The 16,003-nt window shown below is 51.9% G+C and overlaps 2 non-coding genes across 2 annotated transcripts; one reads left to right on the top strand and one right to left on the bottom strand.

Annotated features, from left to right (window-relative positions):
* The first annotated feature begins 585 nt into the window (after positions 1 to 585).
* On the top strand, positions 586 to 667 carry TRNAS-UGA (transfer RNA serine (anticodon UGA)). The gene has a single exon. It is a non-coding gene; the product is annotated as a tRNA-Ser (tRNA).
* Positions 668 to 1,051: 384 nt separating this feature from the next.
* On the bottom strand, positions 1,052 to 1,123 carry TRNAE-CUC (transfer RNA glutamic acid (anticodon CUC)). Its single transcript has one exon. It is a non-coding gene; the product is annotated as a tRNA-Glu (tRNA).
* Positions 1,124 to 16,003: the final 14,880 nt, after the last annotated feature.

The raw sequence follows: 16,003 nt of genomic DNA, 5'->3' as shown, positions 1-16,003 counted from the left end.
ATCTCAGGATTTCCTCTCAACAGCCACCTTTTCTTCCTTTCTCCAGATCGCCTCTTCCAAAAGCCAAGGCAGGCAGAAACCTGGTGAAAACCACACAAGTCTGCAGCATCATCCTGCCAGGTGTAGGACAAAACACTGCCTGGCCTGTGTCAGATTGCCTCAGTTAGCTAAGTCTGGACCTGTTTTCACAGAGGCATGTGTATGGATACTGGGGGGAAAGGAGAATGGAGGAGGCTGGGATGTTCCCAGACTAGGAAAGGAAGTTGGAGATGGTTGTCCAGGGACAAGTTTCCTGCTGGATGCAAGGAGATGAGATGGGACATGGACATATCCTTCTCCCATGTCACCACCACTGTTGTTGTGACTGGTGCCCAGTTCCCTTTCCCAGCACTGCTGGGATGCTGATTTCCATATCAGCCTTAACTCTGGGCAAGGCATGTGGCAGCAGTAGCAGTGGCACCCGTGCTGTGCAGCAGGGGCTGGGGTGGCAGAACCCCTGTCCAGGGTGGGACTGGGTCCTGTTCTGTCCCCTGGGGCAGGGTGACAGCCATGGGCTCCTGTGGAGACCCTCTCCCTGTGCAAGTTGCTGTGATGGCCGAGCGGTCAAGGCGTTGGACTTGAAATCCAATGGGGTTTCCCCGCGCAGGTTCAAATCCTGCTCACAGCGGGAGCTTTTACTGGCAGCCCCTGTCCCCAGGAGGGATGGCAGGCCCGCACCTCTCCTTATCACAAGAAGATAACCTGCAGTAGCATGTCCACACCCCACACAGCTGGTCCCCCTGCTCCCTACAGCCTGTCACCTGCTCCCTACAGCCCATCACAGGCTTCTAGCTGGCCTCCACCTGAGGTATTTTTCTGCTGAGGGGTGCAGTCTGATGGCAGTGGGGGGACAGGAGGCTGCTGCCACCTCTCAAAATTCACCTAACCCTGACCCAGCCCCATGGACTGGGTGTGCGAGCTCCTGAATCTCATGCTGAACCCCAGGAGCTGCTCAAGGGCAATGCAGCCACCCAGGAAAAAGCTTGGGCCTGTGGTGGCTACAGGAACCCCCTTCCCTGACTGGGAATCGAACCCAGGCCGCAGCAGTGAGAGTGCTGAATCCTGACCACTAGACCACCAGGGATGAGGTGGTGATGGTGGTGGACCTGTTGGTGGCCACCAACCAAGCCCTGAAGGAACAGGGACACTCGGGTCCCACAGCCCAAGGAGAGGATCAGATGGGATGGATGCCATGGCCTTTCTGGGGCACTTTGCAGGGATGTCTGCTGCTTTCTGAGAGCTGTGGCATTGGGAAGACCCTCTGTGCAAGAGGAGCCCATCCCTGCCAGGCCTGGGAAGCAGGAGGTGGCTGTGCTGGGACTCTGATCACCGCCAAAGTCAGGTTTGGGGAAGGCAATGATGGCCAATGGTTCAAGAAAAGACTTAGAAGTCCTCTGGCAGTTCACCAGGGATGTTCAGTCCTGCTGATGGTGGAGCATGGACCCCATTTGTGCTGCTATACATTACCAGGCTCCTGTGACACACATCACACTGGGCAGAGGCGATCCAGCATCATGGACACAACCACCCTGACTCCCAGTGCACAGCCAGTGTTTCCCTGTAGTGACCTCGAGAGAAGCAGAACAGTGTAGGTGCAGGCTGATCGACACAGCAGAGCCTTCCCTGTCCAGGACAAACAGGAGTCTGAGCCCTTGTGCTGAGGAGTGTGTCTGGAGTCCCCTTTCCTACCGCTTTTACAGTCGCATTTGCATCTTGTTTTTCTAGAGGAAAACAGCCAACTGGGGCCATCTTTTGAGACTTCATCTGGAGCTGCAAAGAGTAGGTGACTCTAGTTTCCAGAGAGTCCTTCTGAGGGAGCAGAGACTTTTCCCTTTGTTTAAGGAAGGAAGGAAGGGGGACCTCGTTAGGCAGCGGGACCCCGTTAGGCAGCGTGCACTGGGAGCCGTGCTGCTGGAGGGGCTGGGCGGGAGTCACAGTGGGCAGCAATGTGCTGGCATTGCCCAGGCGTCCTGCAGCAGTGATGCTTGTGATCCCCCCCATCCCTTGTCCTGCATACCACACATAGCCTGTTTCCTCGGCCCCATACATTTCACTTAAGAATACATTTTACTTTAAAAAAAAAAAAAAAGAAAAGGGGCTAAGTCCAACTGGGGTAAAAACAGAACCAGACTTCTCCCCCACCACCTGCACTCACCTCCTAGAAAAGAGGCTTTCTGCTGAATAGGAGGGTGGAGAGGAGCTTGAAATGGGCCCCCACTCCCCAGGTGGTTGCTACCAGCATGGGCAGCATGACCTGTCCCTGCAGCACCCAGCACAGCGGGATTCAGACCTGAGGGAAATGAGCACTGAGGCAGAGGATGGCACCCAGAACCTGCCCGGTGCTGGCAGCAGCCCTGCCTGCCGAGGCTGTGTGCCCCACCCTTGGGCAGGCAGGACGAAGCTCTGCAGGGCTTCTCAGCAGATGGGTGAGCTGTGACTGAGACGGAGATGAAGGTAAGGGCTCCAGGAACATTTCCTGCAGAAGACGGCAGAGGGCCCGGAGCTCCTTGGATGCTCATGTGTGGTTGGGAGAGGAAGTAAACGGACAGAGAGAAAAATCTCTCTGACTTGCAGGAGGCAGCGCACACAGATGGGGGAAACCTCTCTGAGGCTTGTCCTGCCCATGCAGCTCCCTAAAATGGCCAGTGCAGCTCCCCTCTCCATCTGAGGCCAAATCCCAGGATGGTCCCCCCTGCAGGTCTTCCGTGACATGGTCTAGGGCCGCAATGGGACATCTGGCATCCAGCTCCCCTGTCCCCATGGTGCCCTGATCTCTGCACAGGTTTCTCTGCAACACCTGGTGAATCCCAGCCGCTGGCCACAGCCTTTGCCACCCACTTTCCCTGAGGAGCTGCACTGTGGCGAGCAGGAGAGGGCAAAGGGAGGCAGTGGGTAGCTTTGGAGGAGTGCAGAGTAGGCTGAGGAGAACAGGGAGGAGCGTCACTATCCTGCAAGAGCTGACCTGGAGCAAGGATGGACCCACGATGAATGGTCTGGCATCTTTCCAACACGCTGGTATCTCTGCCATGATGTCCAGGGCTGCAGAATACACCTCCAAAAACCACAGAGGGTCAAACCCCCTGAATGAGGAGAAAGGCTGGGCTGTGCAATGGTTGTATGGGATTGTACCATCCCTTGGGCCTGTCGGGTGGGGGGAAGAGGGAGCTGGGCTGGGCTGAGGTGCAGCCACCCTGCACTTTCAGAAAGATATGCAAATATCATGGTTTCGGTTGCCTCTACAAGCTCTAACAGAGCATGAGGTCTGGCAGCCTTGCGGTTGGGGGAGAGTCAGTATCACTCTGTGGTTTCTTAGATCTCTATCTGAACCTGTCACATATTTTGTCATAGACAGTAACAGTTCCTTCCTGTGCCAGCAGTTGTGGGCACACCAAAACAGGTTCACTTGCATGTCCCATAGCAGGACACTCTCTGTCTGTGATGGCAGAAGAAGGGGAGATGAGTCAGTGCCACCCCACCAAGTGCAACAAGGAAGCGATGCAGCCCAGGAGCTGCATGTTCTAGCCCAGAAGTGTGCAGGGCCATGTGGTGAGGCATGTGGTGCAGATGTAAAAACTTACTTTCTACAGGTGCTGCTCCTTGGAAAGAGAAGTCCCAGCCCCAGGATCAGCCTTAGGACAACAAAGATGGGTCAAGGCTCAGTACAAAATGCAGTTGTTATTGTAGTGAGGAGACAAGGCTGAGACATGCCACCTTGCTTTGCACCCCTACATGAATCTGGGACATGAGCAAAACATACACAAATTAGCCAGAACAATAGGATAATTACAATACTGGAATATATGCAATATGGGAGTAGCCTCCCCATCTCCAAGACTGGAATGTCCCTTGGCAAAAAAGCCTGAGTACCTGCTAGCATGTTGCTCTGCTGCCCCAAAATGCCACCACCACGTGTTTGTGACAACCCCGTGGTGCCAGTCACTTCGTTCAGGTCCTTCACGTACTTTTGAAGGCAACAGTCCTCAGGGTCCCCAGGACACCACCACCCCCAGCCTCATGAGGATGGCTCCTGGGAGGATGACTTGGAAAGCCACGGACTCTTACCCACCCCAGCAGGGTCCCTGGCATAGCCCATGGGGATCCTCCTGCAGCACTGGTCCCCACCTGTGGGGACACTGCAGTGAAGGGGACACTGGGGAGGCAGCCCCAATACACCCAGACACAAGGACATCTCCAAGAGCCCCATGCAGACCCATGTAGCACGGTGGGGGAAAAGGAGAGTGGGAGCAGAGCAGCACTGCCCTGCAGTCCCCACTGCATTATGGGGCCGTGGGGCGGTGAGGAAATCCCAGGGAGACGAGCTCGTGGTGCCTCATGAACAGCAGGTTGTTGCTGGGAGCTGGGCATGAAAATACTCAGAGAAAACACAGGCTGTGAGCTGGCAAATTTGGTGCCTGTTGCAGAGAAGAGGGAGGTGGAAAAAGGGGAAATGCTCCCTGGGGCATCCTGAGGAGCCCATCACCTCATGGCAAGGGCAGTGACAGAGGGCTCTGGGCAGACCACACCATGAGCCCTGTGATTGTGAGTGTGCACAAGGGTATGGGGGTACGTGTTTGCATGAGAGCTGGTCCCTCTCCACTCCCCAGGCAGGGGAACCCCCTGCTCTGCCTTCTGCATCCCACCCTGTACCAAACCCATGCTGGCACTTGTGTTCACCCCATGTCTCTGGGAGAAGACACTATTTGTTGACTCAGACCATCAAGTCGGGTTTCCAGGCAAGCACTTCCCTTACTGGCTGATGCTGGGGTGTGTTAGGAGGGGTCTGGAGGTCCTGAGCTCCATATTGGAAACACGGAGTTGAGGATTTTGTGTTTTATGATGCCAGGACTGCCAGCCCAGATCTACAACCAGCCTCCAGGGTGCCAGCCATCCTTGCTGCCTGCACAGACAGCAGAGCTCAGAGCATGCCTGCTGCCCATGCTGCCTGCACTGTCCCCAAGCTGCTCTGAGGGTCTGAGCACCTTTGTCCTCAAGGTCTCAGTCCTTGAAAAGGAAATTGAGTTGAGGTCTTCCTGGTCCTTCGGGGAGGATGCTGAGATGAGTTTGATGAGTGCTGCTGTCATGCTGGTGAATCTAAGTGTGAACCTGCTGCTCAAGGGTTGTTTCACATCCTGTCTTGGTCAGTGTTGCCCTCATGCCGATGCCGATTTGCTCAGACTTACCTCACCTCACACAAAGGCTATTCTGGTATTTTGTAGATCTGTTACTTCCTTTTTTTCAGCATTTCTGAAGCAAAAGTGCCGTGACATCAGCTCTGTTACACTTTGGAAACTCAAAGCGTTTGCCTTGAAATCTGACTAACAGGGCTGGCCACCGTCCCTATGAAAAGCCAGGACTGAGCCAGCACCTCACATCAGACACAGGAAGAATCTGTTCTGGTCCTGCCTCTGCCCTTGCATTTGCCCTCTGTCCATAACGACCATCTCCACGCTGTGCCAATCCATCAACCTCATTGTTGCTCTCTTTTCTCAGGCCTCTCCTGCTCCAAGTGAGTTCAGCACCTCTCTGCTCTCTTGGGGTGGATTTTTGCCCTGACTGGCAGTAATTTTGAAGCAGAACTGGGAAATGTTAGTTGCAAAGGCTGGAAACCTCCTGCTTTCTTGGAACTGGTCTTCCTTTCTACCATCCTTTTATCTTAGAGATGAATTTCACTGATAAGTACCAAAGTTTTCAGGTTTCATCTCCCCTGATTTTGTTGCTGGGCTTTAGGAGTGGTCCCAGGGTGACTGAAGGGATTTTTATTAGTGCAAGTGAGTGCAAAGCGTTTAACAAGCAATCCTAGCAATGACTTTCAGCTTTGCTGTTCACAATTTCTTGCTGACTTTCTGGGGAAACAGGAAGAGAAGAGGGCTCCACAGCTGATTAAGGGGATGGTTGCCCATGCTCTCAGCTGGGGAATGTGCAATTTACTGAGTGATAGACTCATGCTGGCTTTCCTAAGCTCTTCCAGTTGGGGCTGACACAACAGTGTTCTGCTTCAGCTACACCTAAAGCTGCCCCGGAGTCATGTGAAGGACTATTTCTACACCAGCAGCAAGTGCTCACAGCCAGCAGTTGTGCAAGCACTGGTTCCTGCTCTGGGCTCCGAGGAAAGGCTCTGTCAGGCTCTGGGCTCTTTGCTTCATGTCCAACAGGGCCAAGAGCATGGTGGTGTGAGGAACCACACCTGGAGTAAGGAAAGGGGGAAGCCACCATGGGTCTCATGTGCAGCACGTGACCACTCATCCTCTGCAGCTGAGAAATAAGCGGTCTCCTTGGTCTCCTTGAACCATCCTAGTGCTGGGAACACGGTGTGGGAAGGAGGTCCCTGTGTAGCCAGCAGGACCTCCCAGTGGTGATGAGCCCAACGCACATAGTGTGCCACCTTCAAGACTTGCACCTGATATGCCAACTGCCCGCATGCTGCATCCATCCTCTGCACTGAACACAGCCAGGAACGACCCAGCAAGGGGGGTTCTCCCAGGAGACCTTGAACTCTCCCTGCCCTCTGGGTTTTAGCAGCCACTGCAGCTCCCTGAGGCTTGGGGGTTTGTGGGATGGGAGCCTGGAGGGGAGATGACCTCCTTGGGGAGGTCAGCATGTGCCCAGGAAGTGACCCAAGGCCCTCATGTCCCTTTCCACCCCTGGGTCTGTAACACATCCCTGTCTGACTTGACAGATTCATCACCAGGAAGGACTGGGAAGTCTGTGCTAGCCCTGATTCCAGGTGCATGAGCACTGAGAGGTCTCTGCCCTGAGAAGTCCTGCAAGACAAAAAGAACTTCAGGGGTCCCAAGGCAGCTCGAGCAGAGTCTTGCAGAGGTTTCATTTCATGTGGCAATATGATTTCCCATCTATTTGTATCCCCAGCCGGTTTCTAGCCACATGTCCTTACACCAGTAGTGTCCACTACACCTCTTTCCCACCTCTGGTGTTGACTCTGATGCATTCACACAAATCAGTCCCAGATCAGACGAGAGTCTACATGATCTCACCAAACCAAATCCAGCCCTGGTGAGAATTAGCCCCAGGGTTTTCCTCCACTTGAGACCAGCGGTGGGGATGGGACTCTAGGTTCAAGTCATGAGCACAGGAGACAAACAGTAGGATGGGGACCCGGGCTGGACACCAGTGCTGTGTGAGAGCAGAGGGGAGGCTGGGGGTGCTGTTTGGGGGAGAAAGGGCAGAACAAAGCTGGCTTCACCCTGTGGCAAGAAGATGCCAGGGGGCTGGCGAGTGAGCTTCGAACCTGGGTGTTTCCTGTGCCTTGTGCTCTGAGTCCTGCTATGTGCAGAGGGGGGTATCCCCATGTGGGGGGAGCAGGGCACTTCTTTCTCACACAAACGCTTGCTCTGCTCACACAGCATTTCTCTTCCCTGGTTTTGTTAAAGAAATGTATCTGCTTGCCTTAAGGAGCAAGGGGTGCTTGAGGCTGGGGACCTGGAGTCCACGTGGGGAGTCTGGGAGAGGGTGAGAGAAGCTGAGGCTGCAGCCATCTCGGGGTGCAACATATCCCCTGGGCTGGTCTCTAAGCTCTCAGAGCCAGAGCTGAGGGTAACCAGTGCAGAGTGTCCCTGTGGTTTGGTAGAGCTGTGCTGGGTGGCTGGAAGGTGCCCAGCACATAAGCCTGCAGTGTCAAATTACTCTCCTTTTGCTGGACTTCACTAATCCCTGTGTTTTTTCCTGTATCTCATGTACAAGATCCTGCCTGGGGGTAATGTCGTTTTTAGACTTTAATTCCCTCATTTTCTTAAGGACACACATGCAAAGCAGTGCCAAAAGCATCAGATAATGCAAGCCCAGTGTCCTCTTTGCTCCCCACTGCCTTTCTGGTACCTCTCCCGCTCCATGGCAGTTTGTCCTGCTAATCACCAGTGACTCAGAGATGGCCACAGCCTGGCTCAGGAGGAAGTTAGGGGAATCTGGGGGGCCTTTTGGTTTGACTACACCTGCCTTACCTACGTCTTCCTTAGTTGTTCTCTTTTCCATTTTCTCATCTTTGTGCACTAAGTTTTGATTGTGTTGAGTACTTGACCATAACCTCTTGTTTTGTTTCTGCAAAGATGAGCCAAAAAGAGGTGGAATCTTTTGCTACTTGCTCCCCTTCCTAAATAATGGGCTTTTACTTTCTTTTGTTTTTCACACTCTTTATTTGTAAAGCTGTTTTTTCTGGTCTCCTGTGTTTCCCCCACTCCCCTAACCCCCTTGAATTTCTCTTGTGTTTCTCTGCTGCATTAGAAAGTCATCTGCTTACAGAGCTCTTCCACGGCAGAAGAAACAAAACCATAAGCAATTCCTTCACTCTCCCTTTACATCAGCTCCTTATATTTAATTCTTTAAACACAAATTTACTTTTGCTGAGCTGCACTTTCATGTAATTCGTTGAAATAACCTAACTCCCTGAGTTGGACTGTTCCCTTGAATCAGGGCTGCAGGAATTAGTCATGCCCGACCAAGGATCAGAGGCAGGCAGCGGGAGGCTGGGGTTTGCATGGTCTCTTCCCACATGTCCAACCAAGAATCAGCACTATCAGGGGGGACGAATGGATGTGCACTGCATTGTTCCAGAGCTCACTCTGTGTCCCTGCTGTGACCGGTGGAGCAGGGTGAGAAGTGGTATTTGTGGCAAAACCGGGGAGAAGTTGGGATGTGGCCCCTGGCAGTGGTTTTCTGCCAGCAACAGCGGCAGTGCCTGGGTTGGGCTGTCCACTCACAGATCCCTCATGGAACCCCATCCCCATCAGTGGGGACCCTCGTGGCTGTGGGAAAGCTGGCAGCAGGAGACCACCGCTAGTGCTGGGACTCAGGATTGGGGTCAGGGGTCTCTGGGAGGGCCATCACCAGGGAATGTGGCACAAGATGAGGGACTAGACATGGCAAATCCCTGGGGGAACCCCAAGCGCTGGTGGGGCCAGACCCCACCAACATGTACAGGTCTGTGTTGGGTGAGGGGAACCAGGGATCCCCGAGGCCTTGAAGCGTTGGCGCCGTCTGCCTCCATGCCATCCCCAGAGGTGCCACATCTGCTGGCTGTGGGGCACCTCAGTCACCTGCCAGAGCTGGAGTTCCCCCCAAATCTTCCACTTCCCCTGCGGCAGCGAGCGGGGCTGCGTCTCCCAATTCTTTGAGAGTTCAAGTGTAGCTGCCCGGCAGGAACGGGACTGGGGCTGGGGCAGAGGAGGCTGGGGCTGAACCCACAGGTCCTTCTGCTGGATGCACAGGCCGGTGCAATGGGTGTGGGAGGGGCAGCCCTGCTACAACACCCTCATCTGTCCCGCCAATGCCAATGCCTGGTTCCACCATCTCTACATCCAGGTAGGTGGCATCACCCCCAGCCTCTGATGGCATCCCCACTGACATCACCCCATCGTGCAGCTCCAGGGGGGCAAACGGGATCTCCCACCACTGATGACGATGCTGATGTCCCAGGGACAGACGCTGACGATGCCGATGCCCCAGGGACAGACGCTGCTGTCTAGCTTGTGTCAGTTCTGCTGCCCACTGTGCCAGGATGTGGCGACCTTCCAGGCCATGTTTCGCCTGGGCATCAAAATCCCTGACAGGTTGGTACCTGCTGTTGCTATCGTTGCAGACTCCAGTCCCCCGGCACAGGGACCCTTGCACAGCACCCGGCTCCGAGCACTTTGGCTGAGGAAGAAGAGGCCAGGGTACTCAAAGGATACTCTTGGAAAATAACAGAAGACTGGCGAGGTGGTTTATCAACACTCTCAAGTGACCTGCAGCTGGTGTGTAGAAAAATGCAGGTATCCTTCTAATTGTAGTTTAACCTTGTTTGTTTGATAAGGAGAACACCTGTGTTTCAATAACAGAGACCTGTGATAGACCTAGAGGCACCTATGGAACATGCTTGAGATTCCTGCCCTGCTCTGGGAAAGATCAAAGCACAGTGGTAAACTGTGGCAGGCGCACCCGCCCGATGAAAATAGGGCTTCTTGGATGCTAAAGTGTAGCAGCTGTTGATGGCCCCTGTTCTCCAGGCTTCATGGTAGATGGGGCCCTTGGCCAATGGGAACTGCTACTGACCCCAGCTCAGATTGGGCTGGGTATAAATGGAGTCCCTTGGGGGAGCCACTTTGAGCTCATCCCCAGCAGAGCAGTGTGCTACAGTTGAGGACTCTCCCCTTGGGTCAGGACACTGCCCAAGGGAACCCCTTGAGGTTATGGGGTTGGGACGCTGCCCCGAGAAGTTCCTCGAGGTTGAGAGCTCTCATTTGTTACGTGAGTGATAGAGCTTTTTGGGTTGTCACTAAAGTCTAGGAAGTGATGTGTTGTTCTCCTCTCATGGGCATTTGAACCTGTTATTGTGGTTGTGGAGGACTAGTTAATTGTATTGATGATAAATTTTAAAATTTTTGTTGTTGTTTGTTTATCTGAGAGACTCTGTAACATAAACTACGCCTGTGTGAATCCCTGGTGAACAGGTGAAACCAGCAGGTTCGGCAATCCTCTAGTGCCTGTGTCCCCGCTTGCATGCCTCTGCCCCTGTGCTGCTTCACAGATCCGCCGGTTAGCAAGGTAACGAAAATAAATTTACTCTTTGCATTTTGTCTGTGGTTTTGTGGTTGTTCCTGTCCTGCCTGTGCCAGCTCACACATCTGGCATAGCCGGCAGGATCCAGGCACAGCTAATGCTTTCTTTTCAATAGCTATTGCTTCAGAAAGCCAAGACCAGTTTGCCTTTACTGGACAACAAAAGCAATGTACTTTCCAACTATTGCCTCAGGGATACAAACCCAGTCCCTCCATGTGCCACCAAACAATAGCAGCTGATTTAGCTCTAGGGTCAGGGACCGTCACTGTTACCAATGTATTGCTGATCTATTGATTATGGCAGAGTGACCACATGAAATTGAAGTAGCTGCTGAATCACTGAAAGCGCATTTACCAGCCTGAGGCTGGGCAATTCATCCAAAGAAAACACAGGGCCCCAGTACTACCATATAATTTTTGGGAATAGCTTGGCACGGACAGGTGAGAGAAATACCAAATAAGGTCCAGCAAATTCCTGGACCAACTACACTAAAACAGAACAGACCTTCTTGGGGCTTTTAGGGTATTGGAGAACTTTCACCCCACATCTGGCAGTATTAATGTGCCCTCTGCAGAAACAAGCTAGGAAGAAGGTTGTGTGGCAACAGACCAAGCGACAGCAAGAAGCTTCTAATGCCTGCAAAAATGCTTTGAGTGATCATACGCAATGATACACTCCTAGGGAAAGATATCCTTTTGAATTAGAAGGAGCAGTTCCAGATGATACAGTCTGTGGGGACTGTGGCAGGTGACGGCACGTACAAAAATATCCTATATGTGGGGCAGATATATGGCAACAAATTTGGCAACGTGTACAAAGGTATTCTTTAAAAGTAAGGCATGTCTCAGATCACCAAAAAGATGATTCACTTAATCCACGAAATAAAAGGCAAGTAGACAATATGACCTCCACCAACGTGCATGCTCAAGCCATAAATGCATGTATAGCTTGCGGATGTCGATCAGCTCATACTGTGCACCCATGGGACATTGCTCACCATCAAACCAACCCTTTTGTCACTGCATATTTATAAAGCGTGTGTACATAATTGTGCTGCTTGTACACAACGACTTTGAAGGGCATTATACAGGCCATGGGGAATGATAACACGGGGTCAGTGGGCCTTCAGTACCTGGCAGGTGCATTACACTGGCCCCCTGCCCCCTCAAAAGGGGAGGCACTGCTGTGGGAACTGTGTCAGGAATGGTTTTTGCTAACCCCACCAAATATGCTAATCAACCTAGCACAGCTGTAGCATTAGAATATCTCATTCGTTGATCCAGACCTCCTCACCAAATACAAAGGGACCAAGGAACACACTTCAGTGGACAGAATGTACCAGATTGGGCTCAAGGGCTAGGGATGGATTGAACATTCCATGTCACCCACCATCCCCAACCTAATGGCTTGATTGAAAGAATGAACAGGATGTTAAAGGAACAATTTACAAAGCTAACCAGTACTAAAACTTTACCACATTGCAGTGCACATCTTACTAAAGCAGGTTTTTTGGTTAAACAGACACAATATTCATGATCAAATGCTCTATGATTGTATCACAACACCTCCAGTACAAAACTTGGTGAGGACTGAAATTCTCCCAGATGGTATCTCTCCCCAAATATTAACTACAGGGGAAATGGAATTGTTTACACCAACGGATTGCATGGTGGGACCGCGATCTATTAGTCTAGATGTGAAGATTCCTGTAACAACCCCTGAGAATGCTGTATGGTTCTGTGCCCACACTTGTCCTCTCATTTTACATCTTCTGTTGATACGACATTCTCGAGTTCTAGTATTTCAGGTATCTTTGACAAATACCCATGCTTCTTCTAGAGAAGATAACATTGGAACAGTGTTATTGGTGTTGCAAACCCAACATTAAATTACAGTTCAATCTGAAAAAGCACAAGCCATGGCACTTCAATCTAGGTGGGCAATTACCCCACGTCAGGTTCTAAAACCCAGAGCGATATTAGCCAAAGGAGCCGGAGCAATGGTGTAGGTATTCCTGAAGGAGATGACACTCCTGTTTTCCTCCCTTATCACAGGTTGGCTCGTTGTGCTTTGTAGCCTCATACTACAAGCACGTGCCCTGGATCCATTTCCGCCAGACCAACGTGTAAATACTTGGAGCTGGTTGGCCTCTACTGTAACTAACTCATCTGCCGTTTGCATTGAGGGAACAGCTGCAGATCTTCTGACAGCGTGTTTCATGGATGTGCCAACCCCAGCAGCTGTGTTACAGAATTATACTATGCTGAGTGGTTTTGATATTAACGTTCCTCATTGGTTTTTCTTCCAAGCAGGTAACAGCCGTACGCCAAGGAACATCACAAAATCAATTGGCAGCAGATTATCTCCTTCTTTGACACCACAAGCACTGCTCCACTTGTGAAGGCGTGTGGTGTTTCACCAGAACAGATGAACCACCCAGCGTAGAGGATGACCCTCAACATCCCCAGGATTTAATGCATCAAATGAAACAATCTGCTGGTGGCGCCCGGCTGGCTGAGCGGTTTAATTCCCTGACAGGATGAGTGGGACTCCTGATTCAAAGCATTATGGTAGGGCTGTGTTTATTCCTTTTGGTTGTTTTTTTTGGGGAAGGGGCCTTACATCCCAGCTGTGGTGGCGCCTGCGCAGAAAGTGGAGAGGGACAGGGACAGGGACAAGCGTGGGTCTTAATTAGCGCTTGCAGCCATCACCAGTTCGGTCAGGAACAGGAGCTGAGACGTCATGGGAACCCAGGGGGTGATCCGGATCATTCCAAGGATGTGCACAATTCTCAAAAGCTGTTGTAATTAGCCTGAAGGAGAAGGTATCCCCTCGCTGTCTTCCCCAATGACAGGGTGCGATTACTAATATATTCCGAGAGAAGGCGCCCGAGGTACAGGCATGACAACGATGCCACACACAAATACCAGCTTAACCACATGGCCAGTGATGTAACCATATCATAAATTGAAATTACCCAGCACTACAGCAAAAGTAGTCCTCATCCCTCTCCCAGAGCTGATAAACATCACCACAGGGAATACATAGCACAGAGGAGAATTTCTATAACACCACCATGTGAACAAAAAAACCAACGTTGTGACTAGTGGCTATTTCACTAGTATAAGAAATGTGTTTAGCAAATTTGTTTTAACATGCTCTGGTCAGATTTTTGCCATTATCTCAATCCTCTGTGCCCCACTCTGGGTGCTAAAAAGGACTGTCGTGGTTTGGACCCACCTGGCAACAAAACACCACACAGCCACTCACTCACTCCTGCCCTTGGTGGGATGGGGAGAATTGGAATAAAAAAAAAGTAAAACTTTGTGGATTGAGATAAGGACAGTGTACTAGAACAACATATCCAGGCAAGCACATTGTTATCTGGCTGCTCCAAGGCTGGGACAATGGGCCAGTGATGTGGAATTAGAGGGTAGGGAAGCCAGGCAGGTGGGATCCCTCTCTAGGGAAGGACGCATTGACAAGGTGATTGGAAGAAAGACACAAACCCTGAGCCTCGGGAGGCCACTCCTGTCAGGTGTGAAGGAAAGGTACCCCTTCAAGGAAGAGGTTACATGTCACCCAGGCAAGTAGGCCATCACGGAGAGAGGTATCCAGGACCTGAGGGGATTAGCCGTGCTGGGGGTGATCTGTAATGATCCGGATTACAAGCAGTTACCCACAGATCTGGACCAAGTCCATGCACACAACCCGTTTGGTGGATGTTTCTACAAAGTGCACCACCATCGTATGCCAACTCACCGGCAGCAATGTCCTGGAAGGAAGGCGAGGGACAAACGGTGGATGAAGTGGCTGCCCAACTCCATCAATACAAAGGAAATGTCTCTTCCTCCCTACAGGCCTGTGTCTCAGCTGTGGAGAAACTGTCCCGGGAGTTCTCACAATTCCAAGAGGATCTGCCCTACTCCCCACCTGTACGGGCCCGTATCTCAGCTGTTAGGAGTAGGCGTTCCTCTGCTCAAGAGAGAGGATATGGAAGGTACAGGCCTCAGGGTACCCTGTGGTATTTATTACCTGTGTGACCATGGAGAGGACATGAGGAAGAGGGATGGAAAACCCACTTCAATCCTAGAGGCACGAATATGTGAGCTGCAAGGAAAAACAATCACAAAAGGAGATTCCTCCTGGAAAAGCGCCACTCCAGGTTCCAGTGGGCAGTTCCCAGACAGAGCAGAAGGGCTGATCTCACTTCTGAGCTTCCTGAAGACACTTCTGATTCATGTTTACCAAAAGCGAGTGACCAACACTATGACCAGGATTAGAGGGGCCCTGCCTCCAGCCAGGTGGAGGAAGGGGACAACCGGGTTTACTGGACCATGTGGAGCCGATGGCCTGGCACGTCAGATCCACAGGGGTGTAAGGCTCTAGGGGACACTGGTGCCCAATGCACCCTAAAGCCATCAAACTATAAAGGGGCAGAACCCATTTGTATTTTGGGAGTGACAGGGGGGTCCCAACAGCTGCCTCTATGGGAAGCTGAAGTGAGCCTAACTGGGAATGGGTGGCCTAAACACCCCATTGTGAGTGGCCCAGGGGCCCCGTGCATCCTGGGCATAGACTACCTCGGAGAGGGTACTTCAAGGACCCAAAGGGTACCAGTGGGCTTTGGGTATGGCTGCCTTGGAGACTGAGGAAATTGAACAGTTGTCCACCTTGCGGGGTCTCTCTGAGGACCCTTCTGTTATGGGTTTGTTGAGGGCTGAGAACAGCAGGTGCCAATTGCTACTACAAGAGTGCACCGGCAGCAATATCGCACCGGTCAGGACTCTCTGATTCCCATCCACATGCTGATTCATTGACTGGAGAGCCAAGGGGTGATCAGCAAAACCCACTCACCCTTTTAAGCATCCCATATGGCCAGTAGAAAGTCTAATGGAGAGTGGGCACTAACAGTAGATTATCGTGGGCTGTATGAAGATGAGGATGCGAGGGCTTGTTCCCTGCTGGGCCATAAACCTCTGTGATCTCCCTGGGCAATTCACGGAAGGAAAGAGCAGTCCCCTTCAGCTGAAAAGTGGAAGAGACTGTGCCAAGAGACAGCTCCGGGGCTGGGCCGTGGCAGCGGGGGGATGCTGGGGTGGACAGACTGGGGGGATAGAAGTGAGAGACCTGGAGGGACCATTAATTAATCCTGCCTACAGTGTGATTCAGTCCTATGTCCTGTGGTTGAAAGGAGTCAAGGGAAAGGCATACAAGCTGACCCCAGAAATATTCTTGTGCCAGTAAATTCAAAAGGGAGATTCCAGAGAAAGAAGAAGTCAATAGAAAAAGCCTGAAAATTTGAAATAGCGTTATAAAAATCTTTTGACTCAGCAGAGAGGCAGCCCAGGAAGCTCTGAGGGACTCACAGCAGGAGGAAACCAAAAAGAGAGAAATAGAAACCCCTGACGATCCC

This window comes from Strix uralensis, chromosome 20 (assembly GCF_047716275.1).
Source record: "Strix uralensis isolate ZFMK-TIS-50842 chromosome 20, bStrUra1, whole genome shotgun sequence".
NCBI classification, from domain to species: domain Eukaryota; kingdom Metazoa; phylum Chordata; class Aves; order Strigiformes; family Strigidae; genus Strix; species Strix uralensis.
Note: the sequence above shows the minus strand (reverse complement) of the source record. Positions and strands in the feature narration are given on the sequence as shown.